Here is a 25,658-nt window from a genome sequence, read left to right on the forward strand (position 1 = left end):
TCTTTCTTCCTTCTTTAGGAAGGCCTGGGTTACTATATACTTTCCTTTTATGACAACCTTTGCTGCATCCCAGAGGTTTTAGGTTGTGGTGTTATCATTTTCATTGACTTCCATATACTTTTTAATTTCCTCTTTAACTTGTTGGTTAGCCCATTCATTCTTTAATAGGATATTCTTCAGTGTCCAGGTATTTGTTACCTTTCCAAATTTTTTCTTGTGGTTGATTTCAAATTTCATAGTGTTGTGGTCTGAAAATATGCACGGTATGATCTAGATTTTTTTGTACTTACTTAGGACTGATTTGTGTCCCAGTATATAGTCTATTCTGGAGAACGTTCCATGTACACTGGAGAAGAATGTATATTCTGCTGCTTTAGGATGAAATGTTCTGAATATATCTGCTAAGTCCATCTGGTCCAGTGTGTCATTCAAAGCCATTGTTTCCTTGTTGATTTTTTGATTACATGATCTGTCTGTTGTTGTGAGTGGGGTGTTGAAGTCTCCTACTATTATGGTATTACCATCAATGAGTTTCTTTATGCTTGTGATTAATTGATTAATATATTTGGGTGCTCCTACATTTGGCGCATAAATGTTTACAATTGTTAGATCTTCTTGGTGGATAGACCCCTTGATTATGATATAATGCCCTTTTGCATCTCTCTCTCTTTTTTTTTTTTTTTTTTTTTTTTTTTGCATCTCTTGATACAGTCTTTATTTTAAAGTCTAGATTGTCTGATATAAGTATGGCTACTCTGGCTTTCTTTTGTTGACCATTAGCATGATAGATGGTTCTCCGTCCCCCTATTTTCAATAAGAATGTATCTTTAGGTCTAAAGTGGGTCTCTTGTAAACAGCATATAGATGGATCTTGTTTTCTTATCCATCTGCTACCCTATGTCTTTTGATTGGAGCATTGAGTCCACTGATGTTTAGAGTGAGTATGAAAGATATGAATTTATTGCCATTATGATGCTTGTAGAGTTGGAATTTCTGGTGGTGATCTCTGGTGCTTTCTAATCTTTGTTGCTTATTCTATTGCTATCCTAATCTTTGTTATTTATTCATTTATTTATTTATTCTCTCTCTATACATATTTTTTCATCTTTCTCCCCTCAGAGAGTCCCCCTTAAAATTTCTTGCAGGGCTGGTTTAGTGGTCACAAACTCCTTTAATTTTTGTTTGTCTGGGAAACTTTTTATCTCTCTTTCTATTTTGAATGACAGCCTTGCTGGATAAAGAATTCTTGGCTGCATATTTTTCTGATACAGCACACTGAATATATCTGCTACTCCTTTCTGGCCTGCCAAGTTTCTGTGGATAGGTCTGTTTCAAACCTGATCTGTCTTCCCTTGTAGGTTAGGGGCTTTTTTTCCCCTTGCTGCTTTCATGATTCTCTCCTTGCCTGGGTATTTTGTGAATTTGACTATGATATGCCTTGTTGATGGTCAGTTTTTGTTGAATCTAATGGGGGTCCTCTGTGCTTCCTGGATTTTGATCTGTGGTTTTCCCCAAGTTAGGAAAGTTTTCCACTATGATTTGCTCGCATAACCCTTCTACCCCTATTTCTCTCTCTTCCTCTTCTGGGACCCCTATGATTCTGATATTGTTCCTTTTTAATGAGTCACTGATTTCTCTAATTCTTAAATCATGCTCTTTTGCCTTAATCTCCCTCTTTTTTTCTACTTTGTTATTCTCTATAAGTTTGACCTCTATATCACTGATTCTCTGTTCTGCCTCATCCATCCTTGCCGCCGCTGCATCCATCGGTGATTGCAGCTCAGTTATAGCATTTTTAATTTTATTCTAGCTATTTTTTACTTATTTTATCTCTGCAGAAAGGGATTCTAATCTATTTTCAACTCCAGCTAGTATTCTTATTATCGTGATTCTAAATTCTGGTTCAGACATCTTGCTTGTATATGTGTTGGTTAAATCCCTGGCTGTCGTTTCTTCGTGCTCTTTCTTTTGGGGTTAATTCCTTCATTTTGTCATTTTGAAGGGAGAAAAGGAATTAATGAGGTAGAAAAATTGAAACTAAAAAAATTAAAATTAAAAAATAAAAACATACACACAAAAATTGAATAAATGATGCTAGATCCTAGTTGTGTTTTGGTCTGGGTGTTGAAAGTGGTTTGACCGATTAGAGGAAAAAAAGAGGGGGGGAAGAAAAAAGAAAGAAATCATTTGAGTATTTGAAAAATTGAATACACTGAGGTAGACTAAAATGAGATGATGGGAGTAAAATAGAATTTGAAAAAATATACAAAAAATTAAAGAATATAGTAGAAAAAAATTAAAAAATATCTAATAAAATTAAAAATAAATATGAATTTTTTCTGTATTCAAAAAAAAGAAAAACGAAAAAGAGAAAAAAGATTTAAAAAAGAAAAAAGAGGAAATCGTTTGAAAATTTGAAACAGTGAATACACCTTGTAGACTAAATTAAATGATGGCAGTAAAATAGATTTTGAAAAAATTTACATAAAAGCAAAAAATATAGTAAAAAAATTAAATAAAAATATTTTTAATATAAATTGAAAGTAAAAATTAAGTTTTTATTTTTCTGCATTCAAGAAAAAGAAAAGAAATGAAAAATAGAAAAAAGAAAAGGAAAGAAAAAAGAGAAAAGAAAAGGAAATTGTTTGAAAATTTGAAAAGGTGAATACACTGAAGTTGACTAAAATAAAATGATGGAAGCAAAATAGAATTTGAAAAAAGTTACACAAAAGTAAAAAACATAGTAATAAAAATTAAAGAAAAATATTTTTAATAAAAGTTGAAAATAAAAATGAATTTTTTCTCTTTCTGTATTCAAGAAAAAGAAAAGAAGTGTAAAGATAAAATAAAAAGAAAGAAATTTGAATAGATGCACCTGCTAAAAGATTGAAGTAGGACTGGAGTTACTTCATTTTCCCCTAGAAGTCAGTCTATGTAGCGCTTTATAGTCCATAAACTAAGCTCGTGGTGAGACTTGTGTTCTTGAGGAGCAAAGTTGGCCCAGTTGGGTGGGGCTCAGTGTAATGGCTCCGCTCTCCACTAGATGGTGCTGGTAGCCTACTGGGGTGGATTGTTGCGGTGCTTATAAGTGCGTATGCGCATGCGCGGGGGCGGTGAAAAATGGCGCCACTCACCTACCCAGTCTGTTCTCCCGGATCAGTAATCGCGCATCTCTCCTCTGTCTTCAGCTTTTGTCCACGCCCCGCTTTTTCACTGTCTGTGACCAGGCCCCAGGTAGTACCTCTCTCCCAAATTTTGTCTCAGATGAGGCTGTTTTCCCCGGGCCCCTTACTTCTGAAGGACTGCGGCTTTGACCTGTCCTGCCCCTCTGCGGAAGGGTCTCACTGAGCAATGACATAATGAGCAATGGCTGAATGTCGGCTGTACCCAGGAACGCTTGCTGGACCCCTCTGCTGTCGGTGCCCCAAGACACCAGGTGCCAGCCCGCCTCAGAAAACGTTCGCGAGAAAGTGTAGCAGCAGCGTTTCAGGGATTATGGAAAATCACAACACACATCTGGCACCAGGCTTCACTCTTAAGGACCTTGTTCTAGCATCAGCGAATGTGGCCATTTTCTGGGGTCTGCTGGGACCAGGTGGCTTCAACAGTCTCTACCAAATGTCCTTCCAGCAGTGGAACTGCTTTTCCCTGTGTGGCCCAAGAACCTCCCGGCCTCCACTCTGTTCCTGGGGATTCGCCCTTCTCACCAGAGCACCTCCAGGTATCGAGCTGCGGAGTTGCAGACTTTGCGCTCCCCTTGTTTACAGTCTTAATGGAATTTAAACCCTGTCCTTTCTCCTTTCTCCCTTTTTAGTTTAGTCCCTGTGGCTGTTTCCAATTTTCCACTTTCTCTCCAGCTGCTTTTGGGGAGGGGTGCTTTTCCCATATTCTCCCCCCTTCCCCAGTCTCCGTCTCTCTCTGCCCGCAAAAGTGGCTCCCTACCCTCTGCGGCTTTTTTGCTCCCCAAATTCACCTCTTCATGCCACGTACCTGCTGAATTCTGTGGTTCAGGTTGTGCAGATTGTTGTGTGAATCCTCCAATCAGCTTTCTAGATTTGTAGAATGATTTAGTGTTGGTCTGGCTGTATTTCATGGACGCGAGACACACAAAAAAACTTACATGCTATTTCGCCAACTTGGCTCCTCAGGCTGTTTTTTTTTCTTTCTTGATGAAAGAAATGTTGAATCTCAAATGCAAACTGTCACAGTTTTATAAAGTTCAGAGCATGTTATATAACTGCATATACTTTCTCCATTTTTTTGTTCTCAATTGGTTAACAGTTGACTAACTACCCTAACATACCACATGGTGTGTAACATGGTCCTCCTACCAAGGCCTGATTTCTTACTGTTTACACAGGCAACTCACTGCATGAGTTCTTCAAAATCTGAGCCGGTCTACACCTTATGCAAGGAGGCAAATCTCCAGATCAAATGCTTGAATGTCTTGGGACTCACAAATGCTCTAAAAAGTGTCTCAGTGCTTACCCTTAACTTCTGAACTTCTCTCTTCAAGGATTTGTAATCAGCAGTTCATCAACCAAGGCATGGTTTCTTCTTGCCTGGCTTGTGCCAATAAGTAGCTTCCCATTCGGATTTATACCTTCTGTGTCTCTCTTCTAATAAAGTTTCCAAGGTGATCTTCTTAAAATGTAAGCAATCGAGTAATTTCTTGCTTTAAATCCATCATGGGTTTCCCTTTGCACTTGATGGTAGACACGTTTGGTTGACCTGAGGACCTTATATGAACTGGCCCCTGAATATCTCTCCCACTGAGGTTCGTTCTTTGTTCCTACTTGTCACTATGGTTCTGCCACTTGGCTTTGTTTTATTTTGGAAATTCTGTGCACGTTCCTCCCGCTTCTGAAAAGCTTTTCCCCTGCCTCTTGCTAAGGCTGAATTGTGCTTATCTCTAAGTCAAGGATGGGCAAAGTTCTGTAAAAGCTCAGTAAAAAATATTTAGTCTCCTGAGTCGTACAGTCTCTGTTGCCAACTCAGCCTTGGGAGAGTGAAAGCTCTTAATGAAAGAGCAGGTTTGTGTTCCAATAAAGTTTTATTTGTGGACACTAAAATTTGAATTTTGTATAATTTTCATTTGCAGTACTTCCCTTAAAATTTTTTTTATGGACACTTAGTGCCTCAGTTGGTTAAGCCTCCCACTCTTGATTTCCACTTAGATCATGATCTCACGGTCGGATCTCACAGGTAGAGTCTGCTTAAGATTCTCTCTCTCCCTCCCTCTCCCTCTGCCCTTTCCACACACATGCATGCACACTCTCTCTCTCAAAAAAAATTGTTTTTATTGTTAAAGAAACATTCTTAGTTCAAGGGCACCAAAATAGGTGGTGTGGCTTGCAGGCCCCTTTGTGTAATGTTTAACTTATAAGTCATTTTGTAAAAACTTTCCCTAACTTGTCTAAGTCTATTCCTTAACTTCAGCACTGTCACTTTAATTTATATTACCTTTTTTTTTCTTTTGGTAATTATTTCCTGATATTTTTTTGTTTATTTATTGTCTTTTCATTTAGTTACATGTTTCCTGATTTTTTTTTTAATTTTTAAATTTTTTTATTATTTATTTATTTAAATATGAAATTTATTGTCAAATTGGTTTCCATGCAACACCCAGTGCTCATCCCAACAGGTGCCCTCCTCAATGCCCATCACCCACTTTCCGCTCCCTCCCATCCCCTATCAACCCTCAGTTTATTCTCAGGTTTTTTTTTTTTAATGTTTATTTATTTTTGAGAGAGAGAGAGAAAGAGAGAGAGTGCAAGCGGGTGAGGGGCAGAGAGAGAGAGAGACAGAATTGGAAGCAGGTTCCAGGCTCTGAGTTGTCAGCACAGAGCGCAAGGCGGGGCTGAAACATATGAATCATATGTTCCCATATGAATCATATGCCCCTACGTGTTCCCTGATCTTGACTGTTCTGTCAATCTCTATACACTAATTGTATAGTCACAATTAAAATAATGCCTGGTACGTGGCAAATGCTCAGTATTTGTTGACTAAATTAATTAATTTTGTTAACTCATTTCAAGTACTTTAAAAACCGAGCTATGTCAAACTATTTTATGTATTTTAAGACACTGAGACTGGAACTTAACACAAACATCCTGTTATCTTTCTCACCGTGTCCTGTCTTCAAGATAAATTTGAGAGAATATTTACTCTTATTTGTTCAATCTACAAATAACAGTGTGCATAACAGTGCAAAACCCCCCCCCAAAAAAAACAACAACCCACAACACCATGTATACATTCACACTGTGTACCATATTTTGTTTATAAAAAGGTCATAAAAAGAGACAATGCATTAGAATAGTCTTAAGAAGACTTTTATTTGACCTTCTGATTACAGTCATTGTCACAGAAATGGATTCCTGTGGTATCACTTGAAAGTCTCATGACATGTCTTTGAAGGCATGTCTGGATAAAGAACCAGGAGGCAGCAATAATTTTGGTGGTCAGTGTTGTTGTTCATCTGGTACCTTACTCTTCCTGACCCTTTCTCAGTAGCAGAGCCTCTGTGTGACTGTGAGCCCGGGAAAGCTGACCCTATTTTAGCCTCAGAGTGAATATGAGTGAATATTGATTAGTCTTAGCCAATCTTTTTTTTTTTTAATGTTTATTTTTGACAGAGAGAGAGAGAGAGACAGAGCATGAGCAGGGGAGGGACAGAGAGAGAGAGGGGCACAGAATCTGAAGCAGGTTCCAAGCTCTGAGCTGTCAGCACAGAGCCCGACGAGGGGCTCTAACTCACAGACCATGATATCATGACCTGAGCTGAAGTCAGATGCTTAACTGGCTGAGCCACTGGCCAAGCCACTGATGCTTAACTGGCTGAGCACCCCTGTTTTTTTTTGAGAGGGGGGGAGGGGCAGAGAGAGAGAGGGAGACACAGAATCCAAAGCAGGCTCCAGGCTCTGAGCTGTCAGCACAGAGCCCCACACAGGGGCTCGAACTCACGGACCCCAAGATCATGAGCTGAGCCGAAGTCAGACGCTCAACCGACTGAGCCACTCAGGTGCCCCTACTCCTAGCCAATCTTGATAATTTCATCCTCCCTGCTAATGGAATCACCAGGCAGGGGCCAATAGCACCGACAGGGGTTTGTTAGAGGCTTTTGTGAGATATGTTCCTCCTTGTCAAAAAAGAGATGCTGCCTGGGGAGCTAGAAACTCCTTTCCAGTTCTGTGAAATAACGAAACATTCTCTTGACTAGGCTAGTGATTTTCTGACTGTAATGTGCATCTGAATCACTTGGGGATCTTGTTACATCTAGGATTTTAATTCAGCAAATCTGTACTCTCCCAAGTGAGGCTGATGCTGTATTTCCAGGGCCTACACTTTAAGTAGAAAGGCCTTAGGCGTCTGTTTTGACCTTCTGAGAGCTGAAAGCACCTTACACAAACCAAATCTGCGTTAAAGAATGGGAAGCTGATTTCTCTCTGTCTCCATTTATATTAGTTATACTAATAAGTATAGATTATATAACTTTATGTTTTAATCAGGAAAAAAAAAACAATGACTCTGCCTCTCTCTGAAAAAAGTAGTCAAGCCACTAGAGGCTGTCTCCTGTGATAGTTATGTGAAAATAAAAGCTTTTGTTGAAACTTTAGCATTGTGTTTATACTTGATAGTGATATAATTTTTTCATCATAACTTTTCAAAAATGATAAATGTTGGAAACACATCAGGTGGATTTTGAAAGATGCATTTACTAATAGATATGTTCATTTGGAAATTCAATCAATTAAAAGGAAAGTTTGCTCAGCTAAACTTTGGGGTAGGCATGCAAACTACCATTTTTTTGTTGTTACACTAAATTTTTTTCAAGTGTTCTTTTGGAGTTATGTCAGCATAGACTGAAATGTATCAGAGCAGAGACAAAAGAAGCAAGATAGTAAAAAAGTGAAGATACATTTAAAAACTAAGAAAAATCCCATTTTCTAATTTTAGGCCTTTAATTTTGGTATGTTAAGGCATGGCTTGTCTGGAACAATGCAAAGATTGTAGAGATGCTGTTTTAAAATGAGCATGAACAATGAACAAAATTGCATCAGTGCCAAGAAATTCACCTGGGAAGATACAAATGACAGCTTGAGGATGAAAACTGTTTGCATCTCATGGTAAACACAAGATGACTTTCTCCAATTATTGCTTGTTACTTGCAGGATATAATATTCTTTGTATATATTGCAATTATTACTGTCAGTGCAATATCATTTGTCTAATGACTTAAAAATATGTTTTGCATAACGAAAGTGACTGTGGCAAAGAAATCTAATTTCGTCACATTCTTTTCTTTATATTTTCCAAATCAAAATAAAGGTTATGTCAGAAGCAAAAGTTCATTCTTTTCTGAGAATGAGTAACAAGCTAGATTAGCAGCCAACCCACATTCACTGCCAATTGATGGGTCACGAAACAAGTTCAGCAATCCAGGAACACAATGTTAATTTTGGCCAGTCTTTAAGAATGTTTGTCCAAATATTCAGGGTGGAGCTAACTATAGTTTTTTTCTTTATGCTAGCAGGATGCTTAAAATAAACTCATCTGCAAATCTTCCTACGAGCACTTATTCTCTGATGAAATTGTAAGAGAACGTTTTTTGAAATTTCATAAATTTTCCTAGGCATTTAGTCAGATACATTTCTACAAAAACCTAGGATTTGGTCTAAAAGAGACAAGGAATTGGGATGGTTGTCTAGACCCCACCTTCTTAGGCAATCATTACTAAGGACAGATTTATGTTTTCTTGATCCTATTGAATCAATGATAGCTCAGTCCTCTCTGAATTGTAGAATGCTTCAAGTCTCTAACTCTATGCTGACTTTGAGTGCTGTAGATTTATAGACAGCGATATCTACTGCTGTACTCAGTGCTGGATAATTCCCATGCTCTTTTGCTTTTGTGTCGTATGGCTTATTTACGTGTTTTATATACACACTGCATATTGCATAATTTTAATATTCTATTATAGATATTAAATAACAAATGTATTTTAGAATAAGGATTATAGGCCAACATAGAAATATCACTTAATTCTTTAATAATTATAGTCACATATGCTCACAAAGGAAAAATGTTTAATAAAAAAATAAACAAAATTAACAAAATGTTTTCTAAATATCCTTAAATAAAAAGTTGAATAAGAAGCTCAAGAAAGAGTCTACATCATCACAAATGTTGTGGATTCATGCTGCCAACATAGTTGATTGGATGCAACAATGATAAATATGTGAAAACAGATCATTTTCATTTAAAACTTGTTTGGATGCACTGTATAAAACAAATGTGCTGACACTCAGCCAACTGGAGCAGACAAAGTTATACATGCTGGGCCCTATTGTGTAATCTCATGCTGGACTACTCTTGTTTCTTTATTGCAAAAGCTTAAAAAAAGTGGTTGGAAGCAATGAAGTTAGAATACTAGAATCAAAGATGTTATTATTCCATTTAGATACAAAGATTCCATAAATTTTTCAAATTCCCTATTGCATTTATGACTCTAGGTTTGATTTATCGAAAGAAAACATTTAACAGTCTGTACTAAATTATTATTTTAATATGGCTAAATGATGAAGGCCTGGCAATTGAACATCACATAGTTGGAAGATACAGAAAAAGCTGATAATGTCTGAATGTGTTTAGCTAAAAGTCTTGTTTTCAGGACCTTCAGATGAAATTTGCTTGCAGTTAGGGTTTTCATTTTCTATAGTAAAAGAGCAGGTGAGCAAATCAATAGATCTTTATTTTAAGTTTAAAAAGATGCCGTAGGCCATTGTTAAACTCTAGTTTACTATGGCTTTGGCAGAAAATTAAAATTATATGATGCTGTTTTCTCTTTTAAAAATCAATAAAAAGCAATTTTATTTGAGCTGTGATTTTCAAAATTATAGCCTACTGGTTTGGATTCATTGTACAACCAATTCAGTGATGAGCAGCATATGACCATTATTAGGATAGCTTTTGCAGAACAAGCTGTTAAAAGAAAAATGAGTTTAGATATCACAGGCAGCCTATGTGTACTTGGCTTTCTATATTTAAAGAGCCACAAGTAAAAATAATAATAATAAAAATCTACACTGAAGCTCATTTTGTGTAATAGCATTTCCTGGGATAAAAGACTGTAAACCTGTATCAAGTGTAGAACTGGCCTCAACAATTACACATGACACACACTTTGGGCCAGGTGCTGTGCCAAACACCTGATAGAGATCTCTCATTTCATCATACAACAGCCCTTGAAAGGTAGGCATTCTTTTTCCCTCTACTTTAAGGATCTGAAAACCGAGGCTTAAAGTGGTTCAATAACTTGCTTAGCGTCAAATTACTAGCTAGTATTATAGTCAGATTTGAATCTAAGCAGTCTGACTCCAGGATGTAACATAGTTGTTCTTAAAATGTTGTCTTGACCCCAGGTTTGAAGTCCCGAACTAGAGGCTGGTTCGTTCCCTTCTTAATCGGCTGATTAAGTCCACATATCAATGACATTCCTTTTCGGCGCCTCTGTGCACCAGCCCTAATCGCACTAGTGCCCAGTACTGCACAACCAGAAACAGCGTCTTTGGTGGCACAGGTGAAATTATTCAAATTAGCCAATTGCCAGGGAGCCTGGGAAGCCTAACCCCACTCCCCTTGCCTTACATAAGCTGCCTCCCTACAGCTCCAAATGGCACTTCCCCTGTCCCAAAGTGCAACTCCGCACGACCCACCAACACTTCGGGTCTGTAAATCACAGAGTTCTGCCTTTCTATACCAGTATCATGGTTTGTCCTACCATCAAAAGAATCTTTCGGGTTGCCTGAGTGGCTCAGTTGGTTGGGCCTCTGACTCTTGATTTCGGTTCAGGTCGTGATCTCACGGGTTTTTGGCTCGAGTTCCAAGTCAGACTTCACTGATAGCAGGAGCCTGCTTGGGATTTTCTCTCTCCCTCTCTCTCTGTCCCTCCCCCACTGTTCTCCCTCTTTCTCTCTCTCTCTCAAAATAAATAAAAACCAAATCGGTAAATCTTATAAACACAAGAGTCTACTCCCTCAATCTCTACACTTCCTCACATCCAGATGTTGTACAGTGAGGGTATTTAAGTAGTGACTCATTCATTTAGATCTGTAATTATTATGAAAATTCTAGACCAGGACTATAAATAACAAGCCTGCTAATTCTTTTTTTCATATTCACTAAACTAGTCTGGATTCATATTAACTATAATTAGTTATAAGCATTCTACCTAATACTTTTCCCACACATATCAATGAAGGTCATATTTAAGGTAAAATTAATTTAATAGGACAAAAGAGAGGTTACAAAATTTAAGAAGAAGAGTAGGCTTATACTTTCTGGAATGTTTATGAGTAATAAATTGATAAGGAAATCAACCACAACAGGAAAATAATTATAAAATTTAAATAACTCAATACAGTACAAATATAAAATGACTCAAGTAATTATTTCAAATAGGCCCCTTATATTTGGATACTTAGAGATAAAAGCATTAGTGTTGGTTTTCTTTCTTGGGTGTGAGAAAGAAGTGATTGTGGTGAGTAACCTCCTATGAATTACTTTAATAGTCTAATACAGAGTTCAGAAACTATTACCTTTAAACGGTCAGATAGTAAAAGCTTTGGGGCCATATGGTGTTTGTCTCAAATACTCAGTTCTGCCATTAAACCAGTGCACACGTTTGGTCCAATAACGTTATTTACAAAAACAGGCAATGGTTTGGATTTTGCCCATGGGCCACAGTTTGCTAAAAACTGGTCTAATACTCTGAGTTACTATTCTAGCTTCCTTTCTTTTCCATGATTGACACATTACTATAGAAGGGGATCCCAGTTCAGGAAGTATGAGGTCCACATGTTAGGGATGAGGTAAGTCTAGAGTTAACCAGCCAAAGACGTCTCTTCACAACAGTATAATCATAATTCATTGAGACTTTTAGGACAGTTGGTTTAGATCACATAGAGAAAGAGGGTGTTTTAATATGATACTGGCAGCTCTAGAAGACCACCAATTTTCACAATAAAGTTTACCTGACCTGCTGCTCTGAACTCTCCATTTGGTCATTTGTAAAAATGAATGTGTACCCGCTAAAGTACGTGTCATTCCTGTGCAATCAACTATCAGCTGGAACTAGAAATGAATGATTATCTTTTGTATGTGTGAATAATAGTAATGGTAATAAAAATAGTAGGCGCTAGTTACAGAGTATTTACTGTGTGAGATTCTGCCTTATTCTTCAAGACTCAGACTCAGTCTGTCCAGAAAACCATCTCTGATGCCATGGATTGGGTTCTACACCCTTCTATTCTTCGCGTCTCATCACACCTTGATTTTCTTGTACTACAGTACCAACTACACTCGAAGGGTCTTACTACTAATTTGCTCCTAAACTGGTAATAAGTGCTGTGGGTCAGGAACCCCCTCTAGAGACTAACAGTGCACCCCTGGAGTCTAGCACAGTGCCGGGCTCCTAATAAACTCCCATGCTGTAAGTGCTTTCAAAGAAATGAATGAGCAGCTAGCTACATGGAGCCCCAGTAGAGCAGGCCTAGCTGTCGGAGGCCTTGAGAAACTGAAAGAAAAGGCTGAATCCTGGGGTAACATCAAGGCTCAGCTGCATGAAAGAAAGGCCCATCACTCTGAATCATTCTAGCACAAATTATAGGCTTTAAAAAATGGTTTGGGAATGTTACATTTTTGAGTTTCCTGCACTGGAAGATATCTTAAATTTCACTTTCTTCTCTGGGCAGCACTCATTCTGAGTGTATGTTGGTTAGTTCACTCAAGTGAAGGGGAAAGCCAGTTTGAAAACAAACCACAAATCAGATTGCTTTTCTACCCTGATTCCTTTTCTGCTTGTGTTTATCACAGCTCCAGAAGTAGGATGCCTTTAGAGATGTGTGTGGATAGGCTACCAGGAATGAAATTTCAATTCCAGTTTGGCACTAAGTGAACCACTCGCCCAAATGTCTTTTACAATGTGCTGACTGGAATGCTTTGACCATAAACCACTGGTAATAGCAAGAAATTAGGCCCTGGTTAGAAACATATTACTGCATTGCCAAATCCTTCTGTGGAATTCAACTACTACATATTTTTAGGTTAAAGAAAACTAGATCTCTGCACTTCAGCCAAATCTGGCTTGGGTTTCAAACTACCTCAGAGGGGAAAAAAAAAAATATTCTTAGCCGATTGTTCATTTGATACGGTTTGCTTCACATGGAGATATATGCACAATGTATTTGGTAATTGAACATCTTTTCAATTAAAAATGTGATACTTACTAATTAGAAGTTATTCTAGTTAGTATTCTAGTTATTCTCTGGGGTTGGGGGAGGGGAGAGAAAGGGAAGTGGACAGGATTTATGATGTTTTAGGGTATTGGAAATGGGGAGGTAGGGGCTTGAGAAGAGAAAAAAAAATATGAGAGAAATAAACAGACAAACAATAACAACAACAGCAACTTTGAAGACTCCAGAGAAACATCTGGCTAAGTGTAGGACCTCACGTTAGGGAACACTCCTGTTAGATTAGTACCAAGGCCTCTAATTCTGTTAGGGCTTGTTTGGTTTTTTCCATAGAACACCGATATCCCTTCCACACCAATACTTTTCATTTCTCCTGATTTGTCCTCCTTCCCTTTATCCTGAAAACATGTTGATGAAAAAAGACATCCTGGAATATCTCCCCTACACTCAGTTGGGTAAGATATCAATGTGAAGGAGGCTTGCATTTCTCTAGGAACTTGCTGTCCTCAGCATTGTTTAAATGAGCCTATCAGGAATACTCGTGCCTCAGAGAAACAGCTTATTAATTTCTAATGGAAGAAACAAAACATTTCTAAGGCAACAGTTTGTGCCAAGGAGAGCTCACTAATAGTTTACTTATTCAACAGGCATCTATTGCGTGCTTGCCATATGGAAACAGGTGAAAGGAGTAATAATAATAATAAAAAGACATTATACTTCATCGTCCCTTCTCTAGAAGAGCTTATTTTGCAGTAAAAATTTCCAATTTGACATTTTAAAATTATAGGATCACTGAGAGATTCTAGCTCCCAAATTCCATTATAGATTCTTATTTGTGATACACCTGACCTTTGTATGCATTTTACCTACTTGGTCATTTTTATAATTGATCTTAATTCGGGGTTTCTTATTTTTGAGATCCTTCCCCAGTCATCTCTGACAATTAATTTTGCTGACGGCTATACGTAATCCTCTAAAGTGATTTGTGTCTACATGCTCTGAGTTTATTGCCAATCTGAGAGATTTTAGTGAGCAAGGATGAATATATTCTCAGCAAAAAAAAATTCCATTTTCTTTACCTGCATAAAATACTTTTACTTCCATGATAAAACTGCTAGTATGCTTATCCCTAGTATTTTTTTTTGTTTCAAAAATTTCTCTTGTATTTAAGGAATGAAAACGTTCCAGTTTTAATTCATGATTTATTGAAATCACAAGACTTGAAATTTAGACTAAGTCATAGCAATTATAATGGTTTCTGCTTATTCTTTTATTTTTTTTATCATTTTAAATGTTTATTTATTTTACATTGTTTATTTTACATTATTATTTTACATTGTCACTCTGTGACAGAGACATAGAGTGTGAGCAGGGGAGGGGTAGAGAGAGAGAGAGAGAGGGAGACATGGAATCCAAAGCAGACTCCAGGCTCTGAGCTGTCAGCCCCCAGTGTGGGTCTCGAACTCATGGACCTCGAGATCATTATCTGGGCCAAAGTCAGATGCTCAACTGACTGAGCCAACCAGTACCCCTGCTTATTTTTGTTTTAAAAAGGAGGTTTTTTAACTGAAGTAGACTATACATACAGATAAATGTACAGAACAAAGCTATTTCTTATTTCTTTGGACTAATTAGCACAGACATAGGTTGCATTGCACATGCAAGGCAATATCGCTTTTTCAAAAACCTAAATATTTAAAGTTTTGGATTCAATCCCCTGGTTTCCTTTCTTAGAAAGCAAAGGTTAGAATAAAATACCACAGTTTCCCTAAATTTAAGCCATGCTCCCCCTTTTTAAAGAGAACTTTAAAGTACTCAGACCATACACTGTGAAGGAATGTAACATCTGTACATAGGCATGTTTGCACTGGGAAAGAGAAAAAAAAGTCCCCATCTTTCTGAGCATTGTTATTCGGAAGGTTTTCCTCAGCTGTTTGTGGAGGATAATCACTAGGCCAAAATGTCAAGACACTAATGGTAACTGATACCGATGATGTATCTTTGTGCACACTCCTTGGAGATAGACATTCTCTTTGACAGCTAATATTTCCGTTAATTAACGGATACTTTATCTACCAGCTACAAGAATAATAAAGAGTTGCAACATACTTAGTAATAGGTTCAGTCACACACACACACTCAAACTTCAATTTATTTATCAATCTATGTGTAAATACTTAATGTAACTGATTCATTAAGGTATATAAGGATTTTCGAGGGCAAGTTCCAATTATTTAGACTACAAAGTTTGTAAGGACACATTATAGTGTAGCCAAATGAACACTTAAGTTGTAATCAGGAGATGAGTCCTGATTTATATTCTACTACTGTTAGCTCTGTGACTTTTGGCACATTATTTTAGCTTCAAAGTCCTTGGTTTCCTTGTATCTTCAATTTCCACCTATTCAGTGATTCCTTCATGGCTGAGAGCCTTATGTAGGGGCAAATGATCTTGTTTGAATGAATTTAGTGCTTTTAAAGATTACCTAACTAATTGGCTTATGTAAATTTATCCGTGTATTTCCTTCATGAGTTTAATATTGCTTTTTGTTTTTTTTCTTTTTTTTCAAGTTTATTTTTGAGAGAGAGAGAGAGAGAGAGAGAGAGAAGGCAAGATGGGAAGGGGCAGAAGAAGAGGGAGACAGAGAATTCCAAGCAGGCTTCACACTGTCAGTGCAGAGATGGACTTGGGTCTCAAACTCACGAACCATGATATCATGACCTGAGACAAAATCAGGAGTCTGACAATCAACCTACTGAATCACTCAGGTGCACTGTTTCGTTTTTCATAGCAACATCACTTCTGATTGTTTAACTGCTTTGTATATTTTGACATAGGTGCTTGATTACCTAACATTTGATTCAGGATAGGTACAGAGTATTGATAGAAGTAGCAAAGATGAGCATAGAAATCCATAAAGATGATTGGGTACTTGAAGTAGAGCACGGAAAAGATAATTTAACCTTCTATATTCATTTTTTAACCTCCTTATCACCATGTAAAGAAATTGGCCTGTAACTATGTCATTTTAGGCATTTGGTTACTTATTTAGACATTTAGAATTACTATTTAGGAAACCAAACTCTGAATTTTCTCTTCACCTTTTACCTGAATTTGCAATTAGAACTTAATTATCATATTGAATCATTAGTATTTATTCCTTAGTTTACTTGACCTGTGCTTGATATTTATACTCCCTTGAATTCCTCTCCTTCCCCCAGACATTTGAAATCTCTTTCTTTTCTCTCTGGCTGTTTTGATCAGAATTCTTTGCTGGTTCACCATCCTCTGCCTGCACAATCCATATTGATATACTCCATAGCTGCATTCTGGGATATCCTCTGACTTTACCCACTCTTGGGTGAGTTTACGACTTCAGTACAATGCCCTGCAAATACATATCTCTAATTTTCAAACCAGCTCTGGATACCTACTTCTAACAGCACCCTATGGCATTTAGATCTCCTACAAGACCCTCAAATTCAACATGAACACAAGTAAAAGTTAATTACCTGCCCCACCCCAACAACAAATGCTCATCCTCCTTTCATGTGTATTTTTAATACCAGCATGACATCCATGCAGTCATCTAAGAGAGAAATCTGTTACCTATGTTATTCTTTATTTCCCCATGGTTTGCTAGTTATAAAAGCAGACTCTGGAGTCTTTGTCTGAGTTTGAATTATACCTCAACAAGTCCTCTATTGACTATTGGTGTGACCTTGGGGGAGATACTTGACTGCTCAGTGCCTCAGTTTCCTCATCCGTAAAATGGGGATGATATTGAATGAATATCCTGGGGTTGTTCTGAGCATTAAATGCATTATGTAAAGTCGTTAGAATGTTATCTGGCGGAGAATGAATGCTCAGTGTTAGCTCTTATTGTCCTCGTTGGCACTGACATCATTACCTTCAGGAGGTATCACATGGCTGACGACCATTGGCGGCTCCTAGGACTTCATGATCTCCATCTAGATTGTTGGGCTATAAACTCCACAATGTTCTCTTGCCTGCCATCATTCTCTGTCTCAACTGATGCTTTGCTTTGCCACTTTAGTGATTCTGTACAGTTTTTAAAATGTGCTTATATTTTTCTTATATTGCTTGTATGTTTCCTTACTTGATTGATGTTTGTAGGGTGTACATTAATACTTTCTACATTTTTATGTTTCCAGTGTTAACACAGAGCTAAAACTTAAATCTTTATTAAACAAAATGATGAATGATAGTTTATTTAGAACTATGATGAAATGCAAGGTTCACAATTTCATGGTAATCAAATTAGGCTTACCAAATAGAGCCCTGAACAGACAAAGAATAAAATAAAGCAAATGGTGCTATAACCCTGTGTATATTTAAAACATATAATTAGTCAAATTGTTGGTGAGCTGTAATGGCTAAAATAATCTTTAAGTTTAAACTCCATAGTCCATTTAGAAGAATCTTAACACAGATTATTGTAGGAAGTCTCTAAGTCTAATTTAACACTTTTCTGTCAAAATACACCCCCTCTGGGTAATCTTTTACCATTGCATGAGGCTAATTAGAAGCCACTTTTTAATGTTTTCCTAAAGAATTAAGAATCCATGATAGGCCCTCTCTAACTAAGCCTGCTAGGAAATCCAAGATGAACCTTAGTGTCTGTTGAGCCCAGAATTAGGCCACAGACAAATATTTGACACCTCCCTCTTTGCTGGAGAACCCAGACAACACAGCAGGCTCTCTCATTAGATAAGGTACAAGTCAAAAGCCACAATCCAAGCTGTATTCGGGCTAGTCAGCATCTAATTGACTGCTAATCTTCCAAGAAAACAGAAATGGGGGAACATTCACAGCTATGACTATTTTGAAAAGACTGGGATTTAAGATAATAATTTCTTCTGAGTTTGTTCTTTGGGAATATTCTGGCTGTGCCCAGGGATTCATTAATTCAATCAGTGTGAGCATCAAGTCCACATCATTCTGGAGAAAACTGTCAGTGTACTCAATCATAATTTATCCCAATTCAAATTTGGACATGACTATAAAATTATACACAGAGTAACAATCCTGAAAATTGACTAAATGATGGGTTTGACTGGGCTTGACAATTAATTGGGGCTTTCTGAAAGAAGAATTGTATATTTTTCTCTGGCAGTCAATTACTGCCTGAGATCGAAAAGTCAATTTTCCATGGATTTAGATGCCAAGAACATTTACTTCTAATAGAATCAGGATTTATGCATAGCTACCTTAGTTATAAATACTAACTTGAAATTGTAATACTCAGTCCGTATGGGAATAACTCTGTAAGGGAAATAATTTATGTCTTCTGAAATCATTTCAATTTCTGTTATCCTTCAGTTCCTATATTAGACTTTAAGTTTGCTCTTGTGTATGCTTCTGTCCTTTACTAAATTACATGCTTCTGAATTGAGAAACTGCCTCCTGAATGTATTTGTATTATCTTCCCACGTGCTTTTAACATATTGGACACATAAAGAAGCCCAAAGTTTCCATTTATACCTTTAACCCTCAAAGCCACCTTATGGGATACATATTATTGTGTGTATTTTATAAGTTAAAAATCAGAGATTCAGAGGGTTTAAAGAATGCTTCACCCGATTTCACCAGGGTAGAAAATGTAGAGGATGGAAAGGCCTATGACTCTTTCCACAATGCAATCCTGTATTATGTACTGATTATTACCAAAGGCAAGCACTTAAAAAAAAATAGCGTATAAGTCCCAGAAAAGTCTTTGGTTAAAAGTTACTCAGCTGAATAATTGAAAGAATTTCAAGGAGTTTGATAAAATTTATGTGGTACACTAAATGTCCAAGATCAGGTCGGAGACTTAAGGAAGACTGGGGAATGAGGATTTGCCATAGTGTGGGAACTTAGTATGAAGCTACAGTAAATAAGACAGTGTTGTATTGGCTCAAGGAAAGAAAAAAAAAATGACAAGCAGAGTTCTCAGAATTCTTTTTTTTTAATGCTTATTTGTTTATTTTGAGAGAGAGAGAATGAGAGATCATGAGTGGGGAGAGGCAGAGAGAGAGAGAGAGAGAGAGAGAGAGAGAGAGAGAGGAGTCCTAAGAAAGATCTACACTCAGCACAGAGCCCAACTCAGGGCTGGATACCATGATTGTGAGATCATGACCTGAGCAGAAATCAAGAGTTGGGCATTTAATGGACTGAGCCACCCAGGTGCCCCCCACAAACAAATTCTTAACAGGGATCCCAGGAAGAGACCCATTTTGTGACTGTGTACCATGTCACCTTAGCTAAGTCAGAATCGTCCCTTAGAGTTCCCATAGTTTTTCTGGGAATGACATTTTCAAACCTTCACTCCTTGTACTAGTTCAAGGGCCGATTCACATTCCCTTCAATAATCATTTCCTGACCACTTTAACCAAAAGCGGACACTACCTCCTCGGTACCTCTGTAATACCTGCTCTATCCTTTCTTCAAGAGAACAGAACTTCTGTAGGAGATTTAGTTGGATGCCTTATTTCTAGGAAGTAATAACGGGGGAAAAATCCAAACAAAATGTAGAAAGCAACTTATTCCTAGACCATGGGGTTTAAAAATGTGCCGTTATTTTTATTGGACAGATTATAATGTTCTACCGAGGACATGTTGAAGTAATACCACAATATTTAACCTTCAATTTAAGAAAATAACCACAAAAATTTATCATTCCAAGGTTGCCGCCTGGTTGGACATTTTATTAACATAACATTTTAATATGTAGAATAGATTTTCTCAAACTTTGTTCCTTAAGATATTAATAGATATTTTTAGAAAGAGAGAGAAAAGAAGAAAGTAAATTTAAACACATTTGAAAATGCTGCCAAATATTAACTATCTCTTGGCTACTAACAATAACTATCATACAACATTCTCTGAACAACTTAGAGGTAAAGAAGGCCTGCATTTATTCAAGCTAGTCTTTTCCATACTTATTTGTATGCAGAACACATTTTTTTTTACAAATTTCTTAAATTCAAGCATTTACAGTAGAAAATTCTTATGTGTTCTCTCTCAATCTCTATAAAATTTCATTTATTTTTTTGAGTAAATAATTCATATATATCATATATATACACTTATTTTTGTATATATATTCTGCCCTATGCTTTATGTTTTTAACTTTAAATATGTATCACAGATTTCTTTCCACATTGGTATATAAGGGGCAACTGTATCATTTTTTAAAGCTGCATAATGTTCCATTGAGTGGACATATTGTGTAACTTTTTCATCCATTCCTTGAATTTGTATAAATATATTGCTTTAAGATTTTTGTTATTACAAAACAAATGTCACAATGAATAAGCTTATGTGTGTCATTTCATAGGTGTGCCAGTTTATTTGTAGGATAAATTCCAAAGATTTCTAGGTCAAATCATGGATACATTTGCAATTTTGTTAGATATTGCCAACTTGCTGTTCCCAGAAATCACATGCTCCACTACCACAACCTATTTCACCAGAGCCTTGACAACAGAATGAGTTTTCAAACTTTGAATTTTGTTAATATAGTAGAAAATTATAATTTAATTTTTATTTTCTCTTACTGTAATTGGTATTTGGGGGGATATGAATTCTTCCTTTGCCTAGATTCTTTTTTTAAATTTATTTATTTAAATTCAGGTTAGTGGACAGTGTAGTATTGGTTTCAGGGGTAGAACCCTGTGACTCATCACTTACATATAACACCCAGTGCTCATCCCAACAAGGGCCCTCCTTAATGTCCATCACCCATTTGGCCCATTACCCCACCTACCTCACCTCCGGCAACCCTCAATTTGTTCTCTGTATTTAAGAGCCTCTTATGGTTTACCTCCCTCTCTGTTTTGATCTTATTTTTCCTTCCCTTCCCTTCCCCTATGTTCATCTGTTTTTTTTTTTTCCCTTAAATTCCACATATGAGTGAAATCATATGATATTTGTCTTTTTCTGACTAGTTTATTTTTACTTAGCATAATACACTCTATTTCCATCAATGTTATTGCAAATGACAAGATGTCATTCTTTTTGATCACCAAGTAATATTTCACTGTGTATGTTTGTGTATGTATGTGTAGATAGATAGATAGATAGGTAGATGATAGATAGATGACATCTTTATCCATTGATCAGTTGATCGACATTTTGGGCTTTTTCCATAATTTGGCTATTGTTGATAGTGCTACTATAAACATTAGGGTGCATGTGCCCCTACAAATCAGCATTTTAAAAAAAAATTTTTTTTTAACGTTTATTTATTTTTGAGACAGAGAGAGACAGAGCATGAACGGGGGAGGGGCAGAGAGAGAGGGAGACACAGAATTGGAAGCAGGCTCCAGGCTCTGAGCCATCAGCCCAGAGCCCGACGCGGGGCTTGAACTCACGGACCGTGAGATCGTGACCTGAGCTGAAGTCAGACGCTTAACCGACTGAGCCACCCAGGCACCCAAAATCAGCATTTTTGAATCCTTTGAATAAATACCTAGTAGTACAATTGCTGGGTCGTAGGATAGTTCTATTTTTAATTTTTAACTAACCTCTGTATTGCTTTTCACCAGTAGCTGCACCAGTTTGCATTCCCACAAACAGTGCAAGTGTTTCCCTTTCTCCGCATCCTTGCCAACATCTGTCGTTTCCTGAGCTGTTAATTTTAGCCACTCTGACAGGTATGAGGTAGTATCTCATTGTGGTTTTGATTTGTGTTTCTCTGATGATGAGTGATGTTGAGCATCTTTTCATGTGCGTGTTAGCAATCTGGATGTCCTCTTTTGAAAAGTGTCTATTCATGTCTTCTGCCCATTTCTTCAGTGACTTATTTGTCTTTTGGGTGTTGAGTTTGATAAAATCTTTACAGATTTGGATACCAACCCTTTATCAGGTATGTTGTTTACAAATATCCCATTCAGTTGGTTGTCTTTTAGTTTTGCTGATTGTTTTCTTTACTATGCAGAAGTTTTTGTCTTGATGAGGTCCCAATAGCTCTCTCTCTTTTTTTATTTCCCTTGCCTCTGGAGACATGTCAAGTAAGAAGTTGCTGTAGTTGAGATCAAAGAGGTTGCTTCCCATTTTCTCCCCTACGATTGTGATATTTTCATGTCTCACGTTTAAGTCTTTCATCCATTTTAAATTTATTTTTGTGTATGGTGTAAGAAAGTGGTCCAGTTTCACTATTCTGCATGTCTCTGTCCAGTTTTCCCAGCAACATTTGTCCATTAGATAATCTTTCTTGCTTTTTCAAAGATTAGCTGGCACACATTTGTGGGTCCATTTCTGCATTATCTATTATATTCCATTGACCTATGTGTCTGTTTATTCTGCCAGTACCATACTGTCTTGATTATTATAGCTTTGTAATAAAACTTGAAGTCTGGAATTGTGATGCCTCCAGCTTTGCTTTGCTTTTCAACATTACTTTGGCTATTTGGGGTCTTTTCTGGTTCCATACAAATTTTAGAATTGTTTGTTCTAGCTCTGTGAAGAATGCTGGTGTTATTTTGATAGGGATTGCATTGAATGTGTCTATTGCTTTGGGTATCTTAGACCTTTTAATAATATTTGTTCTTTCAATCCATGAGCATGGAATGTTTTTCCATTTCTTTGTGTTTGCTTCCATCTCTTTCATGAGCTTTCAATAGTTTTCAGCATATAGATCTTTTACCTCATATTTATTAATGAGATGAGCCCTTTGTGTGATATAAGATGCAGTTATTCTCTGTTTTTCATGTATCTTCTTACTTTGCTTCTGATCATTTTTTTCACTATGAAGAAATCTTGGTATGTGTGTACTCAAAAATGTTTAATTTTTTTTTTGTACATATGGCTGCTCGTTTCTATACTTGATCTTAGCAAAAGGCTGAGAAGCAGTACTGTGGCTGTTTGTTTCTAAATTTTGGTTCTAGAAAACTGCATTTTCCTAAGTGACTCCATGATCTTCTATCCCACATAATCCTCTTACAATGTAACTGAATTAGTTTGCTAAGACTGCCATAAGAAAGTACCATAGGCTTAATGGATTAAATGACAGAAATTTATTGGCTCACAGTTCTGGAGGCCAGAAGTTCTAGATGGAGATGTAGGCAGGGTTGATTTATTCTAAGGCTTCTCTCCTTGGCTTGTAGATGGCTATCTCCCTCTGCTTTCACATGGTCTTTGTCGTGATTTCCTCTTTTCATAGGGAGACCATTTATATTGGTTTAGGACCTTCCCTAATGATCTCACCTAATCCTAATCACGTATTTAAAGTCTGTTTCTCCAAAGACAGTCATATTCTGAGGTCCTGGTGATTAGTGAATTTTAGTGGAACACTGTTTAGTCCATGACAGTGGCTTTGACATTCCTGGCCCTGAGAAGTGGAATCTGTTTCCTCCCTTTACATCTTGATGGATCTTTTGACAACTTCAATCAGTAGAATATGGCAGAAGTGATACTATGTGACTCCCAAGGGTAGGTACTAAAAAGATATAGCTCCCAGTTGAACCACTCTTTTTGGAATGTCAGGCTCAAAGCCATTTGCCTTTAGCCTTTATACCCAAGGGAGAGTTTGAGTAAATGTGAATAAGTTTTATGTGGAATGTTGTTGTGTGGAAGTCTGATGCCAGCCTTTTCTTCTTTCTTATATATGCGATGTGATCATTTTTGCTTGGCTTTTAAATTTGGAAGTGCAATAACTTTACAAAGAGATGTCTCATTGCTCTGAATAAAGTTTCCTTGATCACAATGTCTTTCAATGTATGGAAGCAATATGATTCTTCCATTTCAGAGAAATTTCTTTTTTGTTTGTTTGTTTTTAAGTTTATTTATTGAGAGAGAGAGAGAGAGAGAGAGAGAGAGAGAGAGAGAGCGCACATACAAGCATGAGCTGGGGAGGGGTAGAGAGAGAGGAAAGAGAGAATCCCAAGTAGGCTTAGTGTTGTCAGCACAGAGCCAGACACGGGGCTTAAATCCACAAATTATGAAGTCATGATTTGAGCCCAAATCAAGAGTTGGATGCTTAAGCACTGAGCCACCCAGGCGCCCCTCAGTGCAATTTATTTAATTATATATTGAACTTTTTGTTTGGTTTCATAGTTTCATTTCTGCTTTAGGAATTTCAGTTATATGTACAACAAATTACCTTTTCCTATCTTTTATGTTTATTATTCTGTGCATTGTATGTATGTATATATGGCTTCTTCAGTATCTACTCTCTCTTATTTCTGTAATTTAAGCCTTTATTTCTGATATTTTTTACTATTTTACTTCTATTTCCTTCCTTCTACCAGTTTCCACTTTCCTACTTCTGTTGTTTGCTTGTTACCTACAGCAGCCTGTACACCTATTCTGAGCTCCTATATTTCTGGTCTTCCATTATATTGACAATTGCTACATTAAGGGGATTTTTTCTTGTTGTGTGTAGTGGTATTTATGTTGTAATGTTGGATTATGTTTCCAAATGCTTGTGACAACTTTTTATTCTAGTGAATTTTCTCATATTTATGGCAGTTTTATAATCTTTAATTTTTCTTATAATGTATGAATTTTTAAAACTTCCAATAAAATATTTATATTTAAGAGAGATGGATTTATTTGGATAAACTATTAGCAGATGATTTCTATGTGTGTATGTGTAGATTGGGGGGAACAGTGGGCAGGAGGGCAAGGTTAGGGTCAGGATAGCTTCCAAATTTGCAATCCTGGCTCCTTGTCCCTCTAGCTATGTAGGATTCTCTAACTTATTTAAATTCTGTGGTCTTTGCATAATGGTGCTTATTTCACTGGTTTGCTGTGAAGAAAAAATCAAGCAGAGTTCTAGTTATATAATGAGCATTCAGTATATGGAAATTTTTGTTCTAGCTTTCCTCTGACCTGATTTGACTGTGCTATAAAAGTTACAAAATGGTTGGCTTCTATCGTAGCATACATTTAAGCGCAGAAAGCAAATAAATGTTGAAGTCTGAGTAGCCAAAACTTTGCCTCAATAATTCTGTACTTTTTTTGGCATCAACCTCATTGTCTTAGACAGAAAGCAGATACCAGCTTTGGCCTGCTCCATAGGGAAAGTCTGATACTTGTTAATCATCTCAGTGAATGGAAACTTACAGATGATGGAAGAGGAATGAATGAATATCATCTTAAAAATACCAGTCCTCATCACAGGTAGCACAAACAAGATCCTTGGCTTTAAATGCTGAAAGGTTCTTTTGACATTAAATGCCCTTTGGGGCATATTTATTGATCATCTGTTGCATTTTTCTATGAGAGTCCAGTGGAACATATTAGATCAGTTGGCATGAGATTAAAGATTACAAGTTTTTGACTGATGTATGAAATAATTGATCATTCAAATGTATCCCATCAATAAAAACATACCTGCTTACATTTAATAATGGAAATAAAGTGTTTTTTTATATTGGGTGATAGAATGGCTTAGT

General features: G+C 36.9%; 1 long non-coding RNA gene across 2 annotated transcripts in view; it reads left to right on the plus strand.

Annotated features, from left to right (window-relative positions):
* The window catches only part of LOC122240128, a 249,890-nt gene that overhangs the window by 21,893 nt on the left and 202,339 nt on the right, over positions 1-25,658 (plus strand). For both annotated transcript variants that reach the window (XR_006219468.1, XR_006219469.1), the window contains exon 4: positions 7,963-8,132. This is a non-coding gene — a long non-coding RNA (uncharacterized LOC122240128). The remainder of the gene's footprint in view (positions 1-7,962; positions 8,133-25,658) is intronic.

The sequence above is a fragment of the Panthera tigris genome, chromosome B4 (genome assembly GCF_018350195.1).
Source record: "Panthera tigris isolate Pti1 chromosome B4, P.tigris_Pti1_mat1.1, whole genome shotgun sequence".
Lineage (NCBI taxonomy): Eukaryota > Metazoa > Chordata > Mammalia > Carnivora > Felidae > Panthera > Panthera tigris.